Genomic DNA, 18,713 nt, shown 5'->3' on the forward strand with positions numbered 1-18,713 from the left:
TAAGACCAGAAATCTGAAAATAGACATAACTGAGCTATCAACTGGATCAGAAAGACCATTGGAAAAGAAGCAAACCACCTAGGGTTCAGTTTTGCCACCAGAATTGTGAAGATGGGCATATGAAAGTCAGCTCTGGCTACTATGAAACCACGTCAGGCTTTAAGGAATCTGAGAATAGAGGAGACAAATCTAGGAAAGAGCCCAGGGATTCGAGCAAGCAGTGTTGCCACTACATTTTCAAGGACTGTGGAAGCCACAATCTGAGTTCTGTTCTCTAGCTTCAAGACCTGAAATTCTAGAAATCACCCAATGGGAATATTGAAATGGGAATATTCCAAAGTTTGGTGCAGTAGCCATGGCCACAATCATTTTTTTTTAACTATCACTGAGAGAAAAGGCATTATGGGGAAAAATGAATGATGCTCCAAATAACTCCAAAGCTAAAATCTCAGTAGGCATGGAGAAAACCAGGTGGGGCCAAGATGGGAGCCACCTGCTAAATGCAAAATACATTTTGAAAACAGATAGCTGTTGTTTTTTCTTCCTCCTGAGCTACAAGGAACTTAGTGCATCAATCTTCTTGTGTGCCCCTCAGTACTGCTCCTGGCATGGAAGCTAATCAGTGGAGATTATGTCAGTAGGCTTCCTGGAGCTCTGGATTCCATCTGCAATCAGCCAATGCAAGGCTCCGGAAGGAGACCAGAAAGAAAATAGGGAGAAAGGTAGGATATTTATTTCTCTGGATTCTTCTCTGCAAAGCTATTCTAGGTTGGCTCTGTACCTTACCACGCATGGATCGTTACTTCCATCAAGGGGCTAGGAAGAAGGTTGTAAGGACTTCCTCTTTCTTAAAACTTTCCCCTCCCCTGTTTTATAGTACTAGAATGATACCAGATATTGTTGCTAACCCTGGATTTCTTTCCTAGACCTTGTGGTTTTCTAATATCCCACCCACTTCTTTGTATTTGGCTCTTATGTAAATAAATCCTCTTTTAATTATCCCAATCTGATTATACCATCTGTTCTCTGTGGGGCCCTGGCTGCTACAGTGGGAGTGATTTAGGGAGAGATGAACTAGCTAGCATGGCCACAGTGGCAGGACAGGTACAGAGAAGGGTCTTGTTGACACTTGGGCTCCTCATAGACCTTAGAAAGATCTGGCAGACAATACTTCATCCAACCCAAGGCTCCAAAACAAGGACCTAAAATAGGACCCAAAGCAGCAGCCATGACAAGACTTTTCCTTCCTGCCATATAGATACAGGTGAGTCAAGAATAATGCCCAGGGCTGAGAATGCGTGGGGCGGGCCTGGAGATTAGAATGGGGAATTGACTCAGCCATGTGACCACCTGTCCCACATTGCCCTTGAACTCGGGATTTCTCCAAGACCAGGAAGATGCAGAGCAGGATGGAAGGTGAGCTGGGCAGAAGATCAACTTCCATGACAGAAATTCCCCCAGAAGGCAAAGTGACTCATGAGGCTCTTAGAGAGTCGTGAGGAGTCTACGAGTTGGAAAGTAAGTAACCCTAGGGAGCTGGCACAGAAGAAGTACAGTGACCCAGTTAGAGATCATCTATTTGTCCTTTGAGAAGACACTCACAGGTAGGGAATAACACACCAAATAAAGAATTGTCTGGTGGGGCTGGAGTTGTTGCTCAGTGGTAGAGCAGTTGCCTGGCATGTGTGAGGCCCTGGGCTCGATCCTCAGCATAGCATCTAAAGAAATAAATAAAAGATCCATTAACAACTAAAAAATATTTTTTAAAAAATGACTGGTGAGAAGAGCCTAGCAAGCTCTCTTGAGGCTGAATCTCAGGACTGGTTATTGACATGAATGGATTTGCAGAGGGGAGAGAGGTCCAGAGAGAAGGAAACTTTACAAAGAAGAGGGCCACTGGAGAGCGAAAAGACCATGAGGGCTTCTATCTGGAAACTGGAACCCTGCCTAGCCTCACAGCCCAGATCTGAGCTTCACGGAGAGATGAGCCTTTGGATCATTTCTGGTCTAATGGGGACTCAAGGGTATGGTTTTCTGTTTGGACTTAGGAAGCTCTTGCAAGACTCAGTGCCCTGGGCAGGGAAGGAGGTGACACATGACCAATGGAAAAAGCATGACTCAACCAAGAGACGCAGCAGCCACAGGCTGATTTGTAAGCAAATGAGACTCTGCCTAAGGTCCCCCCAGGAAGGTGTGGTAGAGAGGGGCTTAGTAGGGGATAAAGCTTCCCCGACAGACAGCGGGTAAGTGTAACAAGCCAACAAATGCTGAGTACGAATGCTAACCATATCTGTTCCCATAGGCTGGGCTGCACACAGAAGTACCACCTGAGAAAAGGGATAGTTTCGTTTTAGCCCATCCAATACATGGGCATGCATAGAAAATAATTGGGCAGAAAAAGAAAATAATTGGGCAGAAATGAGTGATGGGGAAAAAATACGTACTAAGAAATTCCTTTTATAGCACTCAAAGTATACACTAGAGTGAAGGCCAAAGAAAAACAAACTACAAAGGAAAGCCCATTTAATGGGCTGGTCAGAGGGTACCAGACTTCCTAGGGTTCTCATTAAGAGAACCTTATCAAAACCTCCAGGTATCCCAGCTTTCACTTGCACTAGCTCTGAAGGATCAAAAGTAAGTGGTCCAATCACTTGCTATCCAGAAAAGTTGTGTATTCTAAAACCTCTGCTGCCAGTTCCTGCCAAGAAGACAGGAACTTACCAAGAAGACAGGAACTATCACTGACCCTCAAATCAGAAGTTTACCACCTGGTAAACATCATAATTTTATTACGTTTTTGATTATGGTTTCATATTTCTCTTACATCTCTGTTGGAGTTCTGTGAAAGAATGATGTCTTCTGAGGAGCTAAAAATAATAGTATAGTAATAATAATAGCCATTCACTTCTAAGGGCTTCATGTATGCTACTCCTATGTGAGGCTCTTTATCTGCCACTCTATTTAGACTTCACAGAAACCCTATAAATACTGTGACTAAGCCCATTTTTCTGATTAGAAAAATGAGGTTTAGATAGTTTAAGTAACTTGCTTGCAGCTAGAGAACTGGGATGAGAAGAGAGGAGCCCTAGAGTTAAGGCTCTTAACCATTGAGCTCCACTAAAAAGGTGGCTGTTTGTCCCCACATCCCCCACCCCCCTTCATGTAAGGACCATGCACGGAAGTGCCAGGATAATGGAGGGAAATGCGAGGCATTCAACACATGCAGTTCATGGAAACTCTTGGAAATAAAATGAGGGAAAATATAAGTGTATAATGGACACACAAACCCAATTTTCCTACGGTAAGAGCTGGCTCGAAATCTTTTAGAAGAATCCTTACCATTTCAAAACAGCTCTTTCTTTCCTTAAGAAAATTGGTCCTTTGTGTGCATTTTAAATTTACATTCGCTGTTACTTTATTTCCAAAAGTTTCCATGAAATGAATGTGCCAAGGGCCTGGCATTTTCCCCCATTATCATAACATTTCCCGGCATAGTTCTCTAATCTTTTCCACGGTGGGTGGGAGTGTGGGGGTTAATCAGCAAACCAGGGAAAGAAAAACGCATCAGAGCAAATACCACCTAGGACTTGGTACTTCCATTTTAAGTACTTCTGAATGTCATTTCATTGGTTGTGTCTTGAACGAAATATATTAATTACCTTATAGTCCAGGACACAATATGGACTATTAAATGAAACAGTAGCATCTGCTAGGGTTAGTTAAGTAAGGGGAAATCTGGAAGTGTGCTAGGAGGCATAGCAAACAAAATCAAAGCTCTCTATTATTTCTCCAATTCTCCTTTTTCAAATTTAAGAAAAAATACTAAAAAGAATAAGAAATCAATATAGATATTTTGTGTAGATGAAAATGTAATATACTTCAAGTTATTGTTATCAGGAGTAAACACTTCTTTGGGGCAACAATACTGCTTTCTCAGAATCAAGTGGAAAATTGCAAATATTCCTTTCTTCCAATTGTGGCAGAAGAGGAAAAAGTACACTGCCATCAAGTGTCCTATGGCATGTGTCTGAAATCCATCCTTAACTTCTCCTTTGCTTCTTTAATCACCAAGCCTGCACTTCCCCCTCAGCCATCTTTTAATTTCCCTTTTGCCTTGTCCACCCTCCTCTGCCTCAAGGGAGTCATAGGAACTGGTGAAGATTGAAAGTCTGCATCTTCTATCTCATTCATAATAAATGGTGGGCCAATAAATTGTACAATAAATCATTTATATAAAAGAACAAGAGGTCACATTAATAGCATTTTACATCATAGATCTTACTCTGATTATTAACCCCCAGCCAATATAGATGGCCTCTAGACTAATAAGAAAATTCATATAGGTTTGCCTGGTTATTTATATAGGAGCAACAATGATATGCATTTCTGCTATGGCCCTTTAAGTGTGCTTTTCTTAAAGTAACCGTAAGGAATGTCAGATGGGCTTTCAGCAGAATTTGTTATTGGGTATCCTGACGCTTAGCCTCTTAGCCAACTACAATAATTTCCTCAAGATTTCATCAGCAGTACTTACAGTAAGCAAATTCCTCTATTCTTAAGGTCCCTAAATTATTCATGGGGTTCTGAAACAGCCATTATTTGGGGACACAAACCATCCTGTGGCTGACTACAGAGCATTTAGGAAGCATAAGAAAACACAACCTGTCAGCAGAGGATAGACACTTTTACAGCTGTGGTAAATTAATTACTGATGATGGTGAAAGTTCACAACAAGAATAATGCAACTGAGAAGGAAACTTGATTGTGTCTGTGGCCTGCAAGATATAGATAATAAAGTCATTTCCCAAAATTTTTAAACAAAAAGTCTGTAAGAACCATGCATAGCCAATTTTCAAAGTTAATACTCATTATCTCTGATGTAAAAAAAAATGGATAAATATATTTTTAAATATAACAATCTTGAGATATGATGTGCATGCTATACCAAGGGCAAAATGGCCATATATTAAGACTGTACTAGTGTGTGTCAAGAATATCAAGTAAAGAGATTTAGAAAGTTTGAAGTGAATCCTAAACATCTGTTTTAATAAAACTTCACAAGTAAGTCTAATATGCACCCTAATTAAAAATCACCGATCAAAAAATGTTACCTTCATATTAAAGATTGTGATATCAAGTTTTAAATGATAAATGATGAATGAAAACTCTCTTATAGTTTTTGTTACTAACATCAAAGAAGCACACAATTCTGATTAATATGAGAAACTTCATCAAAACCATTTCATATTACTTCAGTTTTTTCCCTGAAGTTCAAATATATTGAAAATGAGGGTGTTGGCAAAATTTACAGGGACTTTACATAAAGAACAAAATTTATGAAGCATTATGTTGATAACATTTCACCTTCATAGACTTAACAGATTAACCTATTATATCAATAGCATTTATCTATACAAATTTAACAGATTTAACCTACCTAAAAAAGAAAAGTCTGATTCTTTGCTTTTGGTGATAAATAAATAATAAAACCACAAAGTCAAGTATTACTCATATTGCATAATAATAGAAACAAAATCCAATTTATGTTTTTTAGTATGTTGAAAAAAATAGGCAAAGTTAACCTTCAACAGGTGAGCTCTTCATTAGAGCGCTGCTGAGCTACCACTAGAGGGCACTATGAACAGGTTAGAGAACAATGCCCAGGACCTTGTCTTCTGGTACAAAGCTTAATACTGTGGCATTTGTCTTCCTGAGTTCTAAACCGTTAGTAACAAGAGTAAAATGGTTTATATATTTGAGATTTGGTGGCTGTGTTCCCTTGTATCTATCTGCCACACCAGCTTCATGGATTTCTGCCAGGGATGGAGATGCAGAAAGTAACACCAGAAGGCTCCTCCTATACCACATTAAACTAACCCTTCACCTCAGGCTTTACTTTTTACTATTTGCTTTTCAAATAATTTACCATACAATTTCAAATTAGAGGATAATTTACATCTATGTACTCATCCTAAGGTTTAATAAGGAGACATAGATATTTACTTTTTTTAAGAGATAAAAGATGTTACAGGGCTGGGCTCAGTGGTAGAGCGCTTGCCTAGCACATGAGAGACATTGGGCTCAACCCTCAACACCACATAAAAATAAATCACTTTCTTCATCTACAACTAAAAAATTTTTAAAGTGAATCCTAAACATCTGTTTTAATAAAACTTCTATGTTACAGATAGAATTGAAGAATTTTTTAACTATCTCCCAGTTCTATTTCCTTCCTGTCTTCCCTATTTTTAATAATTTCAGCATAAACCACTATTGAGAAGTAGTTGTCTTTCCCACCCTACATACATATATATTATACACGAGGAAGTATTATTCATATTACAGTCGGTCCTCTAGGATTTAATTCAATCATAGCTTGAAAATATTTGAGGAAAAAAAGTGTATCTATAGTAAATATGTACAAACTTTTTTCTTGTCATTATGCTCAACAATAGAATATAATAGCTATTTACATATTTACATTGTATTAGGTATCATAAGTAATCTAGAGATGATTTAAAGTATATGGGAGAACATGCGTAGGTTATATGCAAACACTATGCCATTTTATACAAGGAATGTTGTATCCATCAATGTTGGTATCTGCAAGGGATCTTTGAACCAATCTCCCATAAATATGAAGAGGTAACATTATTGTTATTCCAAAGAGGCAATGTTTCCTTCCATTTGGTTTTTCTTTATTTCTGGTACTGGAGTGGAAATTATGTTTTCTTCCTTATTCTTTTAGTACTGTATTTTCAGGCCAGTATATATGTTACATTTAAGGAGCTCGGGATTTTAAATACAATCTTTCCTATTCCTATTCTTCATGTCTTCTACTGTTCTTTTTTTACCACCATTACTCAGCACTCATAAATATTTTATCACATATTGTTTTGTGTTGGTAGTGGAAGGAACATTTGTCTTTATCAGGTAAGTCCAGAGTATTGATAGAAGTCCACAAATAACCTAATTGGTCTTCCTTTTAATCTGTGTGAATGCTACTATCAATTTAACTGTTTCAAGACATTTTTTTCATCACACCTCTCTACTTTCTATGAAAACTATACTACTTTCTAGCTCAAGTGCTCTTCTGTAATGTTTGCAACTAATCTTTTCCATTGTATTTTCTTACTGCTTCCAGCATGTACCCTTTAATCTATATCATGATTGTTCCTCATTGATCCACAACACTGTGTTTATTTCTTAATCCATGATTATTATACCTATAGATAATTCTTTTTCTTCTTTCCTCTATCCAAATCCTATTCTTCTCCTAAATCCACTTAAGGACCAATTTGTAAGACTGTCTTCTGCTAGTGATTCCATATCCATCTTTATCTCTTGCCCCATCTCTTAAGACTCTTAAAGTCTATTATACAACTTAACATTGTCTTACACTCTCTTAAGCCCTGTGTTAAAGGATCAAATCTTCTTGATTGGAGAACAAGATATTTTGTTTACTGGTTCTTTCATTTAACTGACAGATGCAATAAGTGTTTATTAATTTGAGCTCAACTTCCAAACACTTGAGCAATTAAAAGCAAAGCACTGGATTACTGTTTGTAGAGAATTTGCTGGATTAGCTTTATGAGCGATTTCTCATTAAGTCAGGTCTTTCTCTCTTCCTTGTTATTTCACATCACTTTTATGGTCATTCAAATATCTAGTAACAATATATGTGCAAGTCTCTGTGCCACACATCATGGAGAAATGAATACATGGGGCACAAAAGCCTACCTACCCACTAAATATCATGCATAAGAGATGGTACAGTCTAAACTAGACTCTGAGTTTGAATCTCAGCTCAACCACTTCCTGGCTTGTGGCTCTGTGACCTTGGCAATTTCTTCTCCACACTTTAGTTTGCTATTCAAATAGGGGCAAATGGCCAAGCTCCTGGGACAGCAGGAGAAATACTAGTAGTGACAGGAAAACAAATAGATGTGTGGGTCTCTAGTTACTCAGTCTAAGACAGCACACAGCAATCTGTTGACCAGGATGTCAGAGGGCAGGGGAGGGGACAGCCCATTCCTAGGTTGTGGGACTTCTAAGATGCATGATTAGGAAATTTCAGACTCTTCCTTCAGGTGATTAGGGCCTGGAATACAATAGCCATATGACAAAGTAGCTATTGCCTCCAGACATGTCCTTCCAATTCAGCATTGCTGTTTGAGGTCAGCTACCAGCTCTTCTACCTGCAAGATCAGGAAGCTGGAATACAATCCTATGACAGGTCCATCACCTCAACCTTCATGCTTGGGAAAGCCCCTCACCTCCCCAGGAAGAAAAGGACTCAGATTGTCTGGGTTTGAATCTCAGTTCTGCCACTTACTGGAGAGACTTGTGGGCAAGACTTGCTTTCTGGTTGATTTCCACAAAACTTTGCAATAAGCCAGCTCTTTCTGTTTCTGGAAAGTTGGTCTATAGGGGACCATTCTTCAGCCAGTTAATTCTAACTTATTCTTTCCACCTTTCACAGAGGGATAAGAACAGTACCTACCCTCTTGGTGTTGGTGTGTTTTAACTGTTTACATAGAATACTCACAAAAGGTTGGCATATGTTAAATGCTCTCTAAGCATTACCCTTTATTATGTGTGCACCTAATTACAACACAAATGCCTTTCAAATGACACCATCCTACATAAATTCAGAGTGAATTTCCAGAAATGTCTGTCTATATCAATCCTGTGGTTGGCATCTTCTCAAATCACAGCTCGTGGATCCATGAACCATGGATCTCATTGCCAGGCTTCCTGTCTGGATGCTATACTCTGGATTTTTTTATCTGCTTGCTCTGATCCCTGGACACTAAGCTGCTCCCTACTTAGAGACATCCCAGGCCTCCTGGAGACCTCAGCTCCACCTATGCTTAGCTGCTATTCTGTGCCCTACTCCAATCCTCAGAACTCTCATCAACCTTAGACTGACCTGCGAACGTGACCGCCCTTTAATTGAGTTTTATCTCTCATTCTCTCGCTCTAAAGCCCCGCCCTTGATCTTGACTTCTCCTTTCTGATGGTCACCTTTAACCCTTCACCAGGGCTCTACTATCTAATGTAACTTCTGTTTTTACTCTTTCTAGTCTCTCCATCTTATGATCACTTTAGGCATTTCTTTAGTGAATATTAAAATCAAATCATAACATACTTAATGAGACATTATAAAGTGCCCAAGAGGTGCTCAAAAATGAGTATGACCAAGTTCACGCTTCAAGGAAGTCACAGCTTACTGAAGAGACAAACCATACCAGTTTTTATAATAGTCCTTTATTATTCTTTTAATGTCCCTGGGATCAGAAATGATATCCCCTTTTTCATTTCTGATATTAGTAATATGTGCCTTCACTCTTTTTTTCATAGTCTGCTAGAGGCTTATCAATTTTACTGACATTTTCGAAGAACCAAGTTCTGATTTTGTTGATTTTCTCTGATGATCTATTTTCTATTATTTTATTTCTACTCAACTTTTATTTTTTCCCTTTGCTTACTTGGGATTTAATTTGCTCTTTTTATATTTCTATTAACACATATTAACCATACATATTAATGAGCTTCAGTGTGATATTTCCATGCAAGCATATAGCATGACTAATCAAATCCTTTTCCACCCTTCCCCCAAACACACTCTCCCAATCTCTAGTAATCACTATTGTACTTTCAGGTTGACTTTGTTTGGCTTCCACATATCAGAGAGAACACACAGTACATGCAATTTGCTCTTCTTCTCATTTTATGTCTTCTTGGACTATTGACCCCTTTATCACTAGTTAATGGCCTCTTTATCTCCGATAATTTCATTCCTCCAAAAATATATATAACAATGTTAGATTTCTCTATCATAGAAATGCATAGAGCAGCCAAAAAGTATGATTATTGCTGAAAAAGTGGTGTCCGGATCCAGTTCATGTTTGGGCATCCACCATGTGTCAGTGCTAGGTTTAGGAAAGGGGACAAGAACCATTTCTTCAGGTATGATGCAAATGGAGCCCGCATGCACGGACCTGGCAGCAATAAAGAAACACTCCTATGTGCTTGTTTCCTTATTTGCTTTGTATATCTCTTCTGTCTTATCTACCTTGTCAAGCCATTTCAGAATGAATGAGACATCATGACATTTTATCCTGTTAATACCCCAACATGAATTTTTTTAAAAAGCAACAACAAAAACCTAAAGTTACACTCTGATAACTACAACCCCATTATTACACCTAACAATTAACAGTAATTCCCTATCTACCCTACACACAGCTGTGCCCTGAGAGGCTGACTCCTACAAATGCCTCCAGTCAGGTTCAGCCAATAGGAGGCCCCAACAGACATCAGCAGGAGGTCAGAGGGGCTGTGGGGAGCTGAGGTTCTTTTCCTCTGTCCCCACCCTACCCCAACCAGGTCACTGATTTGGTATTTTCAGAGAGTGTTCTCTGGTTCCACAGCTCCAGTTGTGACTGGACTCTCAGAATGGCACCAGGCTCACTCCCATAGGTCTAAGAGTACATGGTGATGTTATGTTCGTAAGCCCTGGGTACCTCAGCATCTCCTGTTCTTTCCTTTAGCCTTGCCCACACCCCTCAAAAGTCCTTTTATTAAATGATTTATGATTAAGTTCTTTGGAGTTTGCTATCTCTTTCCTGGGAAGACCCTGCCTGATATTTGAATAAACCATGTTCGAACATTCACTAATTACCCAATGTATTTTTAAATTTTTTTCTTAAAAAACAAAATCCAATCAAAGACCCTGTGTTGCATTTGGTTCTGCATTTATTTAGTCTACCAATTCCTCCTTTCTCTTTTGAGTTTTTTAGAGATCATACCAATTGTCTTATACATGTCCCGCAGTCTGATTGGGTCCAACATTTCCTAATAGTGGCATTTATTTCATCCTTCTCTGCTTTGTATTACCTTCAATTTGAATCTAATCAAGCCATTAGATCCAACTTCCATTTTAAACATTGTTGATGAGAATGCGGGTCATACCATATAATTTATTACATATCATCTCCATAGTTACATAGCATCATTCATTAATAGTGAGATAATCAATTCCACGTAATTATTGCTCTCTGTTTTTTCAGTCCATAAAGGTTTATAACCTTTCATAGTATAATTGTTGCATGGTTTCAATCTGTTGTCATTTAAAAGGTAAACAGAGCAGCAATGTATTCACCAGTGGCATATGGATGCACATTTGTTTTCTCATTCACTATAAGCACAAGCCTAGAATTCTCAGTAAACACACATCGTCAGTCTATTTCTGTAAGCCAGCTTGGGTGGTTTGTTTAGAGCACAGCACTACTAAAGGTAAACACATCATATATGAGTGGTGGTGAGGATGGCACCACTTTGGACACAGAAGATTAAGTTTTCTAAGTCCATACTTAACAACGAGGAGTACATTTTTTCAAGTGTAATTCTCAACTGTAATGCACAAATCAATAACAACTAATGTGTTAACTTTTTTTTGTAAGACCAGAAAAATGTTTGTTAAACTGTCACAAAGAAATTATGTGTGTGGATTTGGGCTGTTCAATTTTGACATCCATTCACAAGTATTCCATTCATCCTAATCTTGAACCAAAGACAGTTTAGATTTATTTATTTATTTATTTAGTATTTATTTATTTATTTATTTTTGGTACCAGGGATTAAACCCAGAGTCACCTAACCCGGAGTCACATCCTTAGCCCTTTTAATCTTTTATTTTGAGACAGAGTCCCGCTCAGTTGCTTAGGGCCTTGCTAAGTTACTAAGACTAGCTTTGAACTTGTGATCTTCCTGCCTCAGCCTCCTGAGCCATTAGAATTACAGATGAGTGTCACTGTGCCCAGCAATATACAATTTTAAAATATTACTGGCACAATTTTTAAAAGCTTCACATAATGATGACACCCCACTTTTTCTGCAAAAAAAGAAAAAGAAAAATGGGCAAAATCCTGCAATGATCATGCAGCAAAACATGATAAGTTCAGTTCATGTTTGCAGGAAATCTGTGGGGGTGATTCTTTAATGCCATGTAAACGTCTGATTCTGTCCACTGTTTGACTAACAGTTTTAGCATTGATTATTGATCCTCACCTGTATTGATTATTTCATTGTCTTGCAATCTTAAGTTTCAATTTCTACCAAGGCTTCTACGCTTAATAGCTATTCTTCTGTATATAAGAGATTTACTTTAAAAACAGGATCTATTTATGTTTCCTCATTGCAATTACTATAGTAAAAACAGGTTAAAACCTAAATTTTCCCATTTAAATCCTCACTCTGAAATTAGGTAATCACTATAATGCTGCCCCTGGTACAAACTATCTCTACTGGGTTTCACTAGTGAATTCTATGAATTCTGTACAATTGAACTTCAATTGATTATCAGGGAAATTTGAATGCTATACCTTCTGATACACAATATATTCAGCTCTGTCTGTCTTACCTTTGATTATTGCTGCAGCAGTGTCCTGAACAGTCATAGTCATCCATACAATTCTAGCACCAATAGAAACAGGCTTCAGGTAGCACAAATTGTAGGGGGGCGGGGGAAACATTATTAGTCACTGGTAATTACACCACAATTAGATTGTGTACCTCACAGGAGCACTCAAAATGCATTTAAAAGTGCTATCATCTCTTTCAGTGTTAGCTATTAGTTTCACAAATCTTTGATCATGCGATCCTCAAGGCTCAGCTCAAATGTTATGTTGCTTTCTCGATATGTATGCTGAAATAAGCCATTTTGCTCCCCTAAGTGCTTCTGTCTGGAAGAAATAATGGATTTTTAAAAGCTAAGTGGTGAGACTTCTGGGTTCTGTTTGGATTATTATAAGTGATCATTTGGGGGCTGGCCATCTGTTATCCCTAAGCAGTCCTTTGGATGTCTCAGTCACTCCCTATGTGTTGCCACAGGTATTTGCTACAGGTAGCAATAGCCCTTCACAAAGCTTCCTAGGAAAAAATACTCCCTGCTCAGCAGGACTCTAACCCTTGTGGACGTGGCCCAGAGCTTTTCTCTGAAGCCCTTAGCTCTTAGTATAGCTGGTCCTCTATTAAAGCAAAGCAGAGGGAAAGAACCAGTCAAAAAGAAAAAGCTGATACCGCCATTAACTAACTCTCCAACATGACTGGCAGTAATTACCTGAAATTCCTAAATTCCTAAATTTCTCTGATCATCACAAATAAATCCTCCCTCCACTGTTGATGAAATCTTTAGAGTCACTGAGAAAACATACAATGATTCACACAGGACCAATGCATGTAGGCTAGAGGATGTTTTTTAAAATATGGTGAAATGCTCTGTCTGGTAATTGGTTTATTTGCTCTCAGATCCTTCCTCCTGTGTGCTTCATACTAGAGGGCCTGTCCTCTGCAAACCACATTTCCCAGTTTATTCATTTTCTCTTGATCTATAACCAATGACTACAAACTTAGTAGCTTAAAATGACACCCAGTCATCATCTGGTAGTTCTGCAGTTCAGAAATCAGTTTGTTCCACTTGTTCTCTCCGCAGGGATCTCACAAAGCCCTAGTTAAGGTGTCAGTTGGGCTCTTACATGGATGCTCTGGGGAGAATACACTCGAGTGGATTCAGTTCACTTAAGTTATGGTAGAATCTACTTCCTCACAGCTGGAGGATCTTTTCTTACTTTCTTGCTAGCTATCAGTGGGAGACTAGGCCCTATCCAATTGTTGATGGAGCAGGGGTGCAATGCCCCAGGAAAAGCACTGCCTCATCTCAAAGTCAAGGTGGACCATGGTGGGCCATTGTGAAGCTAACTGCTGGAGGCTATTAGATAATAACTCCTTGTAACCAAACAGTCCTTTCTTTTAATTTTTCTTTTTTTCCCTTCCCTTTTCCTCTGCTGAAGTTTGAACTCAGAGTCTCACACATGCTAAGCACATGTTCTGCCACTAGCTATAATTGTAGCCACATGGAGAGTCTTTTCTTACAGTAGGATCTAAGACAGGAGTTGGCAAACCATTGCCCATGAGCCAAGTCTCACTTGTCATCTGTTTTGGTATAGGCCTGCCCTGAAAAAGGAAACAATTTTACATTTTTAATGATTACATTTTTACTTATGTAATAACTCAATTTTGGCAGTCATCCAGCATAGACTATGTACTATGAGTACTCATCAAGTCAGAATAGGTACTCTCTGGTCCTTTACAAAAATAATTAGTGGAATTCTGAATTCTACACAGAGCACCTTTGTATCTGCTCAACAGTGCAAGTCAGAAGAGAGGGTAAGGACCTGGTACATGGAGAAGGGAAGAGATAGAAGATATACCAAGTAGAAAAGGAACAAAACCTAGGAACCTGATAGCAGCACAGGTATCAAAAGTGAAACTGTCATTTAAAACTTCCTAGAACAGAACATAATTTTTTATCTTTGCTACTTTGTTGTAATAAAAAATGCTCATGTTTTAATTTGCATACCATTTGGTTACTAATAAAGTTGGATTCCTTTTCATATGTTAATTTGAAGAACTGCAAATGAATGCTCCAAATAAAATGAACAGATTTGTTAACTAAGGACAGAAACAAAAGGGTTAATATCCATAAAGCTAAATTTATCTACAAAATGGAAAATACATTAGCCCCAACCAAAAAAAAAAAAAGGAGAGAAAATGTTTATTCTTTTAAATTTGCTAATATTCCAAAACAAACCAAATTTTGAAGTATGACTTCATGGCCAACTTCATAGCTGGTGTATTAAAAGACCTTGGGTAATTTCCTGGTACTTGTTAACAGTTCATGACTCTACTAATTTGGTCAAAGTGTGTAGTTGTACACCCGAGAAGGTTCATGGTATCAAAGACACACAAAAATATTTTTTTTCTCAAAGGGAAAATGAAGTCAAAAAGATCAAATTTTAGCTTTGCAATATAGATGTTTCACCCTTATTCAATAGAAAAAAAATCCCCTTTAATGACCAAACTGTACTATTTCAAAGACACCATTTGAGAAATAGTTGGGTTTTGGTCCACACGAGGACATTTACAAAATGAGTCAAACGCTTTTGTGTCAGAAAGCAAAAAAACAATTAAACTCTAAAAAGGTCATGTCAATACTACATAGAAGATCAACTGAAAAGGCTCCTACTGGCAAGGTTGAGACAATTTGAGCAGAAAGGATTGACATCAGTGTTAAAGCATACACACATAAAATGTCAGTAGTTCATAATGATCCTCAGGGAGCAACTCACCGGTCACATCTGCATCTGCTAAAGCATAATTCTTTACTCTCAAAATTAATAAAAGAAAAGAATCGAGTCTTTACCTTCTCTATGTTTCAGCTTATCCAAAGCCTTGACAAGGTCGAATTCTTCAAAGAATCCCAGCTGACAAATGGAAAAGGAATGGCAAACTGGGAAGGTTACCATTTTTCAGTCTCAGTGAGACAACGGATCTAGGAAACGATCATTGTTCGATGAATCATTACTTGGTGCCACCTCCTCACACACTGATCAATCTTAGAGTTGCTAAAATTAGGTAGGCCTCAACACTGTACTTCACAATATGAAGCCACAGCAATTATGCAGCTTGTCTTAGGAAGTATTCTTACCAATGAAATTGACCTTGAACCTAAATCAAGCTTTGAGTTCTAACAATCAGTTTATAGGAAATATGGGGAATAGAGAAACTATTTTAAATACCATCATGAGAAACAATCAGTCAAATTCCAAATATGGAATACTTTGTCAGATATAAAGGACTGATTTCTCTAACAAATCAAGTTTATTAAAGAAAGGGCAGGGGCCAGGATTGTAGCTCAGTGGCAGAGAGCTTGCCTAGCATTCACGAAGCACTGGGCTCGATCCTCAGCACTACATACAAATAAACAAATAACGTAAAGGCATTCTGTCCTTCTGCAACTACAAAAAAAAATTTTAAAAAAATAAAGGGCAGAAGGATGTATAATAAAAGATCCAGCAGACATAACAATCAAGTGCTAAGTCTGAGCATTAGTGGATACTAATTTGGGTTGGGGGGAAGCTGTAAAAAAAGCATTTGAGACTATCAGAAAATTTAATATGCTGGGAATTAGATGAAATCAAGAATCCACTGTTAATTTTGTTCCTTGTGATCATGGCATGCTCTTAGCATTAAGGGGAGTGGATAGTCCTGATCAGTTAGAAATGCTCCAGACAATCTAAATTTCCCTCAAGGACAAAGAGCCTCTTCAGAACACAGAAGAATTACATGGGCCTCACAAAACAGGCTGGTCCAAATTTGAAACAGCATTTGTTTCCCTTGCTACAATGAACCAAATAAACAAGTAAATTGGGGACTGAAGACTGCTGAGAAAGTTGTATTGATGAACACATGATTTTTGCCAACATGTCAACTGAGGAGCTCAGAGTAAACTTTCTTGAATTTAGGAAGAATGATTCAGAAAAAATGTTTGGACTTTAGGGGGAAACCTATACAATGAAGGGCTTCAATGAAGTACTGGTGTTTGAAGCCAGGAAACCAGCTATGAAGTTTTCCATTATGTTAACTATCTGTTGAAGCTGTGATGCTCTGAGGTTGTATACCTCTGTATTAAAACTCTGGATCAGATTTCTAATGTTTATGCAAATGTTCTCTATTGACAGTGAATGCTCAAGACCCTGCAAGAAGACTAAGCACCAGGATGTGAGGTTAAAAAGACCAACTGTGATGTCAGGGGTAGATGCTGATAGAGATTCACCTGTGCTAGTGTTTGTATTGCTCTTGTTTATTTTTATTTCCTAATTATTAAGTTTTATAATACCAACCCCATTTCTCTCAAAAGCCCCATTATTTTAATTTCACTATATTTCCAATTACAAAGTTTTGGAGGTTTTGTTTTGGTTTGGTTTGGTTTTTTAGGAGTGCCAAAGATGTCACAGTAAAAATAATTGTGTATCAAAATAAAATTATTGATCTCTTCTAGAAACCTGATGTTGATTAAACCAGTAAATTTCTATTTGACTCTGTTTTTTTTTTTAATTTGACAAATGGGAATACCACCCATCTCAAAGGATTTCTAAAGTTTTATATGTAAAACACTGAATATGTCATCTAGCACATGGGAAGGACTGAATAAATAGTAGCTGTTATTATCTAAGACAAGATTCCCTTGTCTACCTGCTGCTGCCATGCCAGATAGCTCCAAAGAAACCAGGCCAACCAGTCTGCAGGCATTTTGACATTTATCTACCCTTACTCTGCTTTGCCAAACTACAGAGACACAACTAGTCTTTTCATTTCCCTTCCTTTGTCTATAGGTTAAAGCCTGTATGGAACCACACCCTGAACCATCAGCCAGGTCCTTATAGACAAAGTTAACTAAGTGCAGAAAACTGGAAGTTCCTGCTTCTTGCAATGGTAACATGTATTAATGTCTGGTATGTTGAGAAGTGATCCTGGGAATTCCCCAGGGGCTCTTCCAGGCATCCATTGCCAATTTGATAAACAAACCAGGGTCTGGTAATCTCCTCACAGGAACTCAAGAGTCCAGTGCCAGGCCCTCAGAATCAGTCCCATTGTCCCACGGCCCTCCTCTTTGCTGCTGAGCTGCAAAAGTTGGGTCAAAGGAAACCCCATAAAGAATCCTACCCAGCAGATAGTTTTGCCGGTGAAGACAGAGAGAGATCAAAGGAACTTAGAAATTCTGAGCCCCCTCATCCCTATCCAACATGGCTACCCCATGTACCTTCAGAAGGACTTGAGGAAAGGCACTGAACTAAAAGTAGAACCCTGCATCTCTCCTCCCAGGAGCTCTCTTGGGGCTTGTCAACCTAAATAACAATCAGAAAGAGATCCTCCAAGGAAATATGATATTTGGGATTGACAGAGCCTTGCCATAGGTACTTGTGCTATAGTAAACTAGGTGTATTCAGGAGTTTGAGGGAAGAGGAAGAGTATAAAGGGGGAAAGGGAAAGCTACTTGCATACAAAGTTCTTTGGTCATGGAGGCCTGAGGCAGGATTTGGCCTCTGCTCCTTGGCAAAGGTGCAATTGACGGACAAGTGTTCTATGGAGAGAGTATGATGTCTGAATTGTTGAAATCTTAAAGAATGCTAAAAGGAAAGCATTGCTATGTCGATCCAGGCATACAGGTTAAGGCCTACAAACCATGGTTGAGTAAAAAAGAAGAAGCAAAGCCCTCTCTCTGTTAGGCATGTCAAAATTCCTTATCTTAAACATGCAGTTATGATCCCTCCCTCCCTGTTTTCTGACTCCAATTTTCTCTGGGTCCTAACCAAAACACAATATCCTGGCATCATCAACTTTCACAGGCTTCACATCAAACTGGTGAGAAGGAGACCTGGGGCTTCCTTTGTTTGACTCTGGTTCATGACTAGTCGTTCCCTAGGAGCTGACCCACCCTTCTTAGTGCATGTACCTCTCCTGATCCAGGGAACCCCCAGACAGCATCAATCTGAGGGTCCTTTTCAGGATGATGGTGCAATTCAGAAAGTAAAGGAGAAACAGAGTAGTGGGTAAAAAAAATAAGAGTAAGAAAATAAAGGTAAAAATGGAGGCTCAAGTGAGAAGAAACGCTTGGAATGTTACATGCTGACATTGCCATCACACATTTCTGACTCAAAAAATATCTAAGCCAGAAACTGTGGCCCACAATTAGAATCCCAGCTACTGAGGAAGGAGGACCCCAAGTTTGAGTCCAGCCTGGGTAATTTAGCAAGACCCTGTCAATAAATAAATAAATAAATGTAGCTGGGGATATAGCCTAGTGG

The 18,713-nt window shown here is 38.6% G+C and overlaps 1 long non-coding RNA gene across 1 annotated transcript; it reads left to right on the top strand.

The window, feature by feature from the left end:
* Positions 1-1,059: 1,059 nt before the first annotated feature.
* LOC144365356 (uncharacterized) lies at positions 1,060-16,944 on the top strand. The gene is made up of 2 exons (XR_013423667.1): positions 1,060-1,264; positions 16,587-16,944. It is a non-coding gene; the product is annotated as an uncharacterized LOC144365356 (long non-coding RNA).
* The last annotated feature ends 1,769 nt before the right edge of the window (positions 16,945-18,713 follow it).

This window comes from Ictidomys tridecemlineatus, chromosome 1 (genome assembly GCF_052094955.1).
Source record: "Ictidomys tridecemlineatus isolate mIctTri1 chromosome 1, mIctTri1.hap1, whole genome shotgun sequence".
Classification (NCBI taxonomy): domain Eukaryota; kingdom Metazoa; phylum Chordata; class Mammalia; order Rodentia; family Sciuridae; genus Ictidomys; species Ictidomys tridecemlineatus.